Here is a 12127-nt window from a genome sequence, read left to right as displayed (position 1 = left end):
GGATTATGAGCAGCTTCTATTTTATCTGGCTTCTTTCAGCCATCCTTAAAAATTTAAAAAAAAAAAAAAAAAAAAAAAAAGTGTTTAATCTTCCAAAGGAAAGGCCACTAATATTTTTTTCTAGTTTTGGCTGGGCAATAATGTAGTGGGATATGATTTAAAACAGTGAAACTGTGGTGGTTTTACATGTCCCAAGTAAGAATTTGACTGCACATAACTGCTTCAGAATGGCATAGTGGGTATCGCTAATCATTGATACATACCTGGGTTTGGTTTGGGGCATCAAACCAAATGGAATCTTTAAATCAAGTTATAGAAACACCATAAAATATAGTCCACTGTAAGCACAGATAGTAAACAACAAAAGATTCTCTGTTGTGCTGTTCTTTATCAAGTCTGTGAGTATGCATTCAAAACACATTTTTTTGTTTGCTTTTTCTTTCATTTTTACAGTTTTATTTCACTTTAAATTATAATCACAATTGAGGGATTTTGAACATACAGATGCATAGATATAGAGCACTCATATTTGCTAATAGTCTACCATGTGCTAAATGTATGTATATGATCTCACAAAATTTTAAGAAGTAAATGTATTAACCTAATTTTACAGAAACTTAAGTTCAGCGAATTACAGTAATTGCTTCAACTTGTACAGCTTAAGTGATGCTTAATTTTGTGTGTCAATTGGCTGGGCCATGGTGCCCAGATATTTGGCCAAACATTGTTCTGGATGTGTCTGTGAGGGTGTTTTGGATGAGGTGTACATTTAAATCCATGGATTTTAAGTAAAACTGATTGCCTTCCTTAATGTGGGTGCCTCATCCAATCAACTCGAGGTCTGAACAAAATACTGAGCCTCGGCGAGCAGAGGGAATTCCACCAGTAGCTTTCCTTTGGACTTCATCTGGCACATGGGCTCTTCTTGGTTTGACAAGCAGACTGACTGTGGACTCTACCTGTAACTCTCTCCAGAGTCTCTAGCCCAGTGGTTGGCAAACTCACTAGTCAACAGAGCCAAATATCAACAGTATAACGATTGAAAATTTTTTTGAGAGCCAAATTTTTTAAACTTAAACTTCTTCTAATGCCACTTCTTCAAAATAGACTTGCCCAGATCATGGTATTTTGTGGAAGAGCCACACTCAAGGGGCCAAAGAGTTGCATATGGCTTGAGAGCTGCAGTTTGCCGACCATGGCATAGTCCTTACCTATCAGATTTTGTATGCACTGAGCTAACACAATCATGCGAGTCCGCCATTTAAAATAAATCTCTCTCTGTGTATAGACACACATTCTATGGGTACTATTTTAGTAAGTGGGAAGCTGAGGTTTAGACCTGGTTCTGGTAACTTTCAGAGCATTTTGCCAAATCTCATTTTTATAAACACTTATTTTTCTCCTTCCTGAGTTTGTAATTTCGATTTGTAACTATACGGTCACATTTACATTTAAATAAACACAGGTACACATATACTTGTCAATGCTTAGTTGTTGAGTGTTTGCTATGTGGTCTTCTTTACATGTGTATAAGTTATGAAATTTTGACTTTAGCTATGGAACTGCTTAATCAAACAGAACTATGAATTTTGTCCTAAACGTATAATTAATCATACTTACCATACTTAACTATTGCATAATAGTAATATTTTGCCACAGTGATATTATTACTGGCTAAATTTATCCCTAAAATCTGGGATTTATGCCTAAGTCCTAGTAATTGAAAAATTTTCCCTAAATTTCCCAACATTTTTACATCATGGAAAATATTTTTTAAAATTTACCGTTAAAATAATCATCATTCTATCTGATTCTTCAGTTCTCACTCATAACTATATGGGCACCAAAATAAGCAGTAACAAAATACAATGGAAAATTATGTTAAAGCCTTATAAAAACTGCCTAAATAAGAAGAATTTCTAGTAATATTATCTGTAGTTATTAACCTGTCTATCTTGTTAGCTAGTTTTGTAGCTCTTCGTTTGCCAATCTCTGTATCTCTATGTAGATCATGGCCCTCACTGTTCTATCAGTTTTAGCTTAGATTTGTACTTGGCAGTACAATTTAGATGAGACATAGTGGTCAGAATTAGGGTATATGAACATAGCTAAAGACTTTAGGTGTATGTGTGTATGTGTGTGTGTAGGGGAGTGGTACTGTACATTTAGCATTTGTTCCTCATCATCTTTTATATGCCAGCCACTACCTTATGTATTTTATGTTTATCACCTTAGTTACCTAGTCATAATATTGTGAGATAGAAGTTACCATCCGTATTTCATAGATGAGAAATTGTACTGGTAGGTTCAGAGAGGTTTGTATAACATCAACTATTTAGCACATGGCATAGGAGAACAAAAACCTGTATCTGTCTACTTCTAAAATGCAATTTTACAATTTTACTGGAAGCCACTGAAGAATATGCCTCTAAAACGCCTTCTTGGCCTTTGGATTAAATTTATCCATCTACTTTTGAACATGTCCTTTCCATTTTCACTATTAGTCCTGGTTCAAACCTTCAACCTTGCTTATTTTTGTCATATGTAGACACTGAGGGACCTTTCAATGAAAATAGTGTTCAGCCAAAACCAGTTTGGCTCAGTGGATAGAGCGTTGGACTGCAGACTGAAGGGTCCCAGGTTCGATTCCGGTCAAGGGCATGTACCTTGGTTGCGGGCACATCCCCAGTAGTAGGGGATGTGCAAGAGGCAGCTGATCGATGATTCATCGATGTTTCTAACTCTCTATCCCTCTCTCTTCCTCTCTGTAAAAAATCAATAAAATATATTAAAAAAGAAAATAGTGTTCACCTCATTAAAAAAAATCATTACATTAGCCCTTTGCTTTCATAAACTTTCTCTCTTCTTCTATTTCTCTCCCCCCCCCCCCACTTTTCCCCCCTCTCCCTTACTTCCTCCCACTAGCTGCTATATTCTTTCCATGGGTATTTACTATGCTCATATCTTCTCCATCTATTTACAAATAATTCTTCTCTGACACCAATCTCTTCATCCCCTCCCCCGCCAACACCACCTACTGGCAGCTACTTTCAATTTCTCTGTCCCTTTTGTTAACAAATTTTTAGAGAAACATTGCCTTATTCATTTTTTATTTCCCATTCTCCATTGATATGTCCCCTGCTAAGATCATCAATAAGCTTGCCAATAGAACTTTTTTCATTCCTTGTCTTTTTTGAACTTTCAGCAGCACTTTCCATTGTCCATATAATCTCCTTCCTGAAAACTTTCCTGTGTGTAAGAAGCTTACGTTTCTGATTTTCCTTTTATTTTTCTGCACACATTGTCTCAGCCACTCATTTCTTCTTTGTTCAAATCCTGGGATTCCTCCAGGACCTCTCTAGTCCTTTTTGCATTTTCCACTCTCTTATGAGGTGATTTCATCTCTGGTGTTCACTTCAATTTACATTTGTACACTTATAATGGGAGTAATGATGTAATATTCACAAAAAGTGGCAATCCAAGCCCAGATAAGTATTTCTAACAAATAATTAAAACTAGAAATCAAAAGACAATACCATTCATTATCACTTATTGCTATTACAACCTGTAATAGCAAATTGTATCATCTCTTTTAGGGAGCAAACTTCAATTAGAACTATGCCACTAGTTATGTTATTAGGACTCTAAGTAAAAAAATATTATATTTTTACTTAGTTTTTGTCCACTTCATCCAATATGGGTTGCAAGAGGTGAATTAGAGTTGACTTTTACTAGTGTTTTCATATATGTATTTATCTTTGTATTCACTATGAATGCTGAGTGAGGTTATTTTGTGGTTATCTGTCCATACCTGCTTTAGACTATATTCATTATGAATTGCATCATTTCTGTATTAAGATGCCTTTTTATATTGTTTAATATATTATGGCTTCAATTTAATCTTAAATCAATATTAAAATAGCTTTCTCTGTATATTACCTTTCTATTTCTATATAACAATCACCATTAGCTTAATGGTTTAAGACACTACCATTTATTAGCTCACAGTTCCATATGTAAAAAATCTGGAATAGCCATGCTGGCATGGCTCAGTGGTTGAGCATCAACCTATGAACCAGGAGGTCATGGTTCAGTACACATGCTCAGGTTGTGGGATCGATCCCCAGTGTGGGGTGTGCAGGAGGCAGCTGATCAATGATTCTCTCTTTCTTTAAAGTTTCTCTCTCCCTCTCCCTCCCTCTCTGAAATCAATAAAAATATATATATTTTTAAAAATCTGGCACAGTGTTACCGGGTTCTCAAGGATGAAAATCTAAGTGGAGACTCTGGAGACTCTGTCTGGAGACTCTGGAGAAAGATCTGCTTCCAACTTTATTCTTGTTGACCCAATTGGGTTCCTTGGCTCTATAAGATTGAAGCTCTTATTGCCTTTCTGGCTCTCAGCTCAGGGCTGCTCACAGCTTATAGCTGCTGCCAAGTGCCCTCTTCCTTTTCCAGCCAGAAAAGGTGCATTGAATCCTTCCAGTGCCTCAGATCTCTGACTTGTTCTTCTACCAACTGAGAAAACTCTCTGCTTAAAGGGCTGATGTCATTAGATTAGGCCCACCGAAATAATGTCCTTATTTAAGTCCAACTGTGTCAGATGCCATAATTTAACCATGGGAGTAAAATCCATCCTATTCATAGTCTGGAGGATTGTGTAGGGTACACACATCTGGAAACAGGAAATCTTGCATTCATAATTTTATCTATGACTATTCTTATTTACCTTTCAGAATCAACTTTGAAAATGTTAAATGTAAATGACAATTAATATAAAATGTCATTGTGATATAAAATGAGATTTTTAAAAATTTAAAATAGTTTAGCCCATATTAATTTATTGATTTTTAAACATGTGGTTTTAATTTTTTAAGCATAATTTAGGTTCTACTTTATATTTTTCTTGTTCTCATAAAAAATCCTCACTATTTCATTTGTAGGTGTACTTTTACACATTGATTGATGTGTATTTCTTCTAGTAATTTATAAACTTTGTCATTGACTTCTTCATGTAACCTTAATTACCATTGTCACTTTATAGTTTGATAACTTATAGCTTTTACCTATTATGTGTAACTTTACCTGATACTTTTCATCCTTTATTTCTTTTTTACAGCAGCTACTTACTCATTTGGATAAAAAATTACCAGATTTCCAATGGTTATTTAACACGAAGGCAATGATTCTAGCCGAGAGCCCAGAAATTTGATCTTAATATCAATAATATTCACCTTTGTGTGCTAGTTGTAAAAAAGATATATTATGTTGAGAGACATAATATATCATTTTGAGGCATATCAGCAGGATATAACTTTGTAAATATTAAGGTCAAAAGGAACATAAGTCTATAATTTGTTGGAATTGTCTCTAATAGAGATTTCCCATCCATGTTCCCATCGACCCGTGTCTGATTTCCTTTCAGGGAACAGTTTCAGGAAATCAGGACAATGAGACATCTTTTTAAATAATAATTTTTTACTGACAAAAATATATCTCACAATCAGAATTTTACCCTTGAAGATAATCTTCGATGATCTCTTATTACTACTTAATATTAATAATGACATCATTAGCATTTGTTGATCTTTTATAGATGAAAGACACTGTGGCCCAGATAGGTTTAAGTGACCTATCTCAGTGACTCAGCTGGGTTAAAGCGCAGTTATTTCTTCAAGAAAGTATGTAGCCTTTCTTATGGAAAAAGCCCTCAAATATTTCAGCATCAGAAATATTACTCGGATCACTTAGAATGTGAACTATAAACTTACATGAATCGGTTGCCTCCTGTATGTGCCGGACGAGAATCGAACTCGAAACCTTCTGGTGTACATAGGAGGGGAGGCTCCAAGCAACTGAACGCCTTGGTGAGGGCTGAGCTATAAACTTTGATCTGAGACCTGGTTCCTACATTCCCGTTTAGCGGCAGCTTTCTAAGGTATCTGTTTGGGTGTGCTCACGGTATGGCTTTGTGTTTAATAGCTAGTGGCAGCTTTTCTTGTGTGGCTCTTATGAACTTAGACATCTCCGTAATTCTGTATTCCCATGCTTGACACAAAACCCCTATATTCAGTTCTTATTTTAGGCTTCCATTCATTAACATGGGACTGTTCTCCGTGTGGGGTTTCCTCTTTATAAAAGCTACCCATCTTTTTATCTTCTAGGTCCGTGGTCGGCAAACTGCGGCTCGCGAGCCACATGCGGCTCTTTGGCCCCTTGAGTGTGCCTTTTCCACAAAATACCACGGCCTGAGTGAGTCTATTTTGAAGAAGTGGCGTTAGAAGAAGTTGAAGTTTAAAAAATTTGGCTCTCAAAAGAAATTTCAATCGTTGTACTGTTGATATTTGGCTCTGTTGACCAATGAGTTTGCCCACCACTGCCCTAGGTGATAACACAAATGAGGTGCCAGATATGTTCCTCTCATAGTCCATTGTTGTTCAACCTACATGTTACTATCATCTCAAATAGAATTACTTTATTTTCCTTGCCACAGTAATCAACTAGTTTTCGAGATTTCAACAACTTTCCCTGATTTTATCCTATTTCTGAGGAAGAATTGTTCTTTTGCAATGATTTCCTTTCATGCCTAATCTGTTTCTTAATAGTCTGTCTTAGCTTCATGACAGCTCAGGCAAACAGTTAAGATGATAGTTTTTTTTTCTCTTAACTCTCTTTCCTTTATCTGTGAGATGCAGCAGCATCATGGATGTGTTGTTGAACATGTACAGGAAGTACGAGTGATGTATAAATAGGTCATTGTTGTTACTCATTTTTGTTATGGTAAAATGTCGTTGCATAATTTGGTTTACCATGTTCCAGACGCTGTTGCCTAGAACGGGCCTGTGAATTTGGAGAGCCAGAATTAGCACCGGCTTTGGGAATGGCTTGTAACTTTGTCATGCACCAGCTGTGTGGGCGTGAGCAAGCCACTTTCCCGATTGACATCACAATTTCTTCATTTGTAAAAATGTTGATGATAAGCTTTTGTTTTATGGTTGTAATTATTACAGGATTTAATGTATGTGTGATATAATATAATGAAAGGGTTGAGACAAAAGCCTAGCACAGTGCAGGGCTCAGCAAGTATGAATTTCTTTTTTCTTCTTCTTCTCTACTGCTGCCTTTAACTTCAGGATTTATGACTCCTGGTCCAGTATGGCCCACCCACCTGCAAGCCTTGCAGTCATCTCTTGTCTTTTTCACACTTGCAGATGGAAGATATTAAAGTCAAATGATATGCTTGCAAATGAATGTGTCCATATTGTCCCCAATTAACTCCTTCTTTCATTCAATTAGGATGACGTTTAGGATTAATTTGGCCATTGTGCTAAATCTACCATGGTGAAAGAATTCAGTAATGGACTCAATAGGACGGACAGCTCTCTTGTGAGGTTGGGAGACGGTTAGGCAGTTTTGTTTCTGTAAGAAAAATGAGCAAGAAAATTTTGCATAATGCCTTTTGGAGCGGTCTTGTTCTTCATAATTGTCTGAGATATTTCAAGGTGCTTTGCTATAAATCTGAAGACTTAAAAACATTGTTTTACAGTCTGGCCCACTAAGAGTAATGACCTCTCCCTGTTCCTTGTTTTTCTGGGTGATTAAGGGTTTCCTGACTGGCCCCAGGCCATCTGCCCTGACTTTTTTCCCCCCTCCTTAAGGATTTAGAACTAAATTGTCAAAAATAATCTCTTACTCTGAAAGATTTGTCTTAGCCCCAGAAGATAGAATTTGCTGTGTGTGCTCAAAACCTTGCATGGAAAAAAATTTGCAAGTGATTCTTCTTATGGATGGTATAAAGGAATCCCATCATCTATGCTTCTTGAACTAAATTAGGTGTAAATTATTTCAAGGAGGCCAGAGTTCTTCTCTGTGTCCCTGTGAGGGTATTTTTACAAATACACAGCAGGTCCCTCCAACCACAGATTTTGAGCAGGTAGGAGAAAACAAGAAGAGAGCTACGGTCTGGGGCCAGTGCACACCTCTCCACAGGGGGTTTCCAGCATGTGGGTGATTTTTAACCAAACTGACATAAATCAGACTGTGCAGAGCAACGAAATTCAGATCACTATGCTGGGAGACGCCTGGATAGTGTTACGCTCCCTCATTAGGAGGGCCTGGAGTTGAGCTGGGGAGTTGAAGTTTCAGCTGTATCAAAATAACAGTGTGGGAGCAAAGAAGAGGCTGCTGGGACAAGAGGGTGTAGCCATAATAACCCAACCTCTGCAGACAGGTTATGTGTATCCTGAACCCTCATCCTTCGAGATCACTTACTGGTATTTGCAAACGGAGCTCAATAGAATCAAGAGAAATTTGGTCCATGATTGTCACGGTTTGTTTCCATCTTCTGGGCAAGACTGAGCCTCATTCTTTTTCTGCTGGAACATTCTGCCACAGTGGCCTCCACTCCCCAGCCCTCCTCAGCGCATAATGTATTGCTCTGCAAGGCAAACCATTGCAAAATGAAAAGGCAACCTACAGAATGGGAGAAAATATTTGCAAATCATCTCTCTGATAAGGAGTTAATGTGTGATAAAAGTTTGTTGGTGTTCAGAAACCTTTTGAACTAAATTTTTTATAGCCAATAACATTTTATAAAATTTAGATATAAATTTTGACTGTTTCTCTTTTCTAGTGGTATGAAAGTAGGAATTCTGAAACCATTCGTTGTTACTGTAGGGCAGTGTTTTTCAACCTTTTTTGTGCAAAGGCACACTTGTTTCATGAAAAAAATCACGAGGCACACCACCATTAGAAAATGTTAAAAAATTTAACTCTGTGCCTATATTGACTATATATAAAGTAATTCTCTTGAATAGGAATCAAATAAACACAAAGAAAGTATTTTATAATTACTTTATTATGAAATATTAAGTAAACAAAATAGTGAAAAATTATAAAATTCTTGTCTTGTCTGCACCTACGGCACACCAGGCAACATCTCGCGGCACACTAGTGTGCCGCGGAACAGCGGTTGAAAAACGCTGCTGTAGGGCTAGGGAATCGAGTGAGTGTATTGGTGGTGAGAGCCAGGGTTCTCACCGGGGAGGAGGAGAGACAACAATATGGAACAGGGAATGCAAGGAAAAAACTTGCATTTTTTGTGAAATTGGACTGGAATTGGTGGTAACAGAATGACCTCCTGGTTTCTAATCGATATCTTTTTAAAAAAATGTAAATGCCAATCATGACAAAGAAAGGCTGAGATACTTTTCCAGATTAAAGGACACTAAAGAAACTTGATCTCTAAATGCAATATATAATCTTAGATTAGGTCATGGACAGAAGAAAAAATATTATAAGGAATGTTGTTGTTTTTTTCAAATGGGCATATGACTGTAGAATAAATAAAAGTAGATAAAAGTATAGCATCAATTTCACACTTACAGTATTTGAGAACTGTACTTGGTTACATCAGCTGATAATCTGTATTCTTAGGAAATGCATGCTGAAGTATAAGGAGGCAAATGCTCAGAGAGAGAATGGTAAAATAGATTTTGTAATATGCAAAAAACTGGTAAAGGATATATTCTTTAATTTTTAAAAAATATTTTTGTAGGTTTGAAATTGTTTTAAAATAATGAGCCAAAGAAAAAAGTCATGTATAACATTCTAAATTTATTCCCTGATATTTTGCTTGCCAAGTAAAATAAAATACATTCATGTATCATTACGTCCCTCTGATAGTCTCCTATGTTTTCCACCCTTTATCCTTTCTGTGATTTTATCAATACTTGAAAAGCACATCATGTATTCTTACTTTTCAGAGCTTATCATCTGTTTCTTTTGGCTGCATTTTCCCAAATATTTGTTGATTTAATTTTATGTATACATAAAACAAGAGTTTTTGAAGTTTAGTCTCTTGTTTGATTCCAAACATGTTCTCATCACACATATTTTTTAAGAGATAGAGCTTGTGTCTTACAGAAAGTTAATAACATGGTTTTGGTTTGAGACACTGATTACAGCCATTTTAGTGAAATCTGAGGGAAAAGCTGACCTATGTGTTATTTTAAATCATTTTGTTTTCTTCTTTCCCAAATGGTTTACAGAGAGGTAACTCATCTTTGAATCTTCATATGAAATGTTAATGGCCATTAATGATATATGCCAAGAGGAATAATATGCAAAAATATATTTTTAATAACGAGGGTAGAAATTGTATTATATTAAAATCTGCCACAACCAGCTCAGTTGCTTAGAGCATCAGCAAACCTGATACACCAAGGTTTCGGGCTCAATATCCAATGGGGGCATGAAGGAGGCAGCTAATTGATGACTCTTTCATGATGCTTCCATCTCTCTCTCCCTCTCCCTTTCCTTCTAAAAATATCAATTAAAAAACTCTTTTTTAAAAAAGCTCATGTAAATATTTTTTATAGGTACTTGGACTGAACTTTATAGACAAAATTCTGGCACCCAAAGCAACCCAAACCAAGTAAGTGACCCCTTTTTTGAGACTTCCAAATTCAAGTTGCTTCTTTCATTTTTAAACTTTCTACATATTAAATGTTCTCTGAGAATAGTTATAAGATTTGACTTACTTTTTTTTTTTTTTTAAAAAAAAACACTTTTAAATTTTTTTCATTTTCTTAAAATTAACAATTGACAATGAACTAGCAAAATTTTTTCAATGTTGAGTGCTTTATGAAAAGGAATAAACAAAATAATACAATGATAATACAAATGTTGAAAGGTATGTGTTGCCAGAAAATTACTGTGACTAGTTTTATGTTATATAATTTATAACAGTAAAAGCATTGAAATATTTAGAATCTTTTGTATTACATGGGCATTATTTTTCCTATTAACCTAGAAGTTTCCCATATTATGTAAATAAAAAAACCACCTAGAACCAGTGGTTTCTTCAGTAAATTGTGTTTTGATTGTGTGGTGAAGTATATTGTTTGCTTTCTCTTGCAAGTTGTTAATGACTGAAAGCTTGGAGCGTAAAAAGGAAAAGAAAAAGTAATTTGAGCAGAACAAATTAATTTTAATGTTTGTATTGCCTTGCACTTTGCTCTCTTTGTCTCCCCATTTTTAAATTCTCATTTTCATGACTTTCATGCCTTCCTTTCTACCTTCTTTTTGTCATTACTTAACTCTGGCCAGAACATCTGAACTGGTGTTTGGCAAAAATAGGTCCCTGAGAGTGAGAATGGGGATGAGTAGGGGAGGAAACTAACATTTACTGACTACAGGACACTTTATGTAGGTTATTTCATTTAGAATTCTTATCTCTATTACAGATGAGAAAGCCAAGGACAAAAAATGTTAGGTGAATAGTTTAAGTCTAGCGGTACAAAGAAGGGAGCCAAGATTCTATCCAGAAATGATCTGAATACAGTCAGCATACCGAAGCCTGCTTCTTTCCAGTGCCCTTGGACTTGAATAAATCCTAGAACATTTCCTACTTTTAGTCCTTGACTTCTTCGCAGTCTCCCAGGGGTCGATGTCTAAATCCAAAATCAGGGAACCAAAACAGAACGTGTAAACTCTGTGTGTGGTTGGGACAGGTTAGACCAATTCCCGTCCAATTTCACTATTTTGAAGGCAATATTAAATGTTGATTTCACAAAAAGGGCTATTTATTGAATCGCTGCGTGTAGTCACACCTTGGATTTTCTTTGGTGGTCTTCCTTCTGAGTAATGACAAAGTAAGACCCGGTTTATTTTATGAGAACTGAGAAAGTCACAGCACAGGGTGGTCTTAAGTTTCAGAAAAGTTTAGCTTTTGTTAACATAGATTTTTCCAATCCTTAAAGTCACACTTCTATGCATAAACAAAAGTTTTAAGAGTCATATGTTTTCAATGGGCAATGAACTCAGTAAGCACTCCTAGACATTTGCCTTTAACTGAATAGCTTAGACCTGTGATGAAACTCATCGTGTTTGAAAATCATTTGCTCTCTGCCAAATTTTCCTTAGATTTAACTTTTATGGATTTTTTAAAGTTACCGATAGCTCTATTACTGAGTTCCACACACTTGCTTTCTGATTAATTTTTCACTTCAAACACATGAAAACTGACTTTCTACATTCCAATATGTATTTCCCTAGGCATAACTGGTTGAAAGAAATTAAATTCAACTTATATATATTTTTTTCTGGCTCAAATTCCCAAGGCTTT

At 35.9% G+C, this 12127-nt stretch overlaps 1 long non-coding RNA gene across 2 annotated transcripts in view; it reads left to right on the top strand.

The window, feature by feature from the left end:
* LOC311625437 overlaps positions 1-12127 on the top strand; it is a 106305-nt gene that overhangs the window by 59590 nt on the left and 34588 nt on the right. The window contains exon 3 of one of the 2 annotated variants that reach the window (XR_014795507.1): positions 10380-10436. The exons of the other annotated variant lie outside the window; for it this stretch is intronic. This is a non-coding gene — a long non-coding RNA (uncharacterized lncRNA). Of the gene's footprint in view, positions 1-10379; positions 10437-12127 lie in introns of those variants that run through there. 2 annotated transcript variants of the gene reach the window in all.

Source organism: Pipistrellus hanaki, assembly GCF_964339955.1.
Source record: "Pipistrellus hanaki genome assembly, chromosome: 7".
NCBI lineage: Eukaryota > Metazoa > Chordata > Mammalia > Chiroptera > Vespertilionidae > Pipistrellus > Pipistrellus hanaki.
This window is presented reverse-complemented; position numbering and strand designations above follow the sequence as displayed.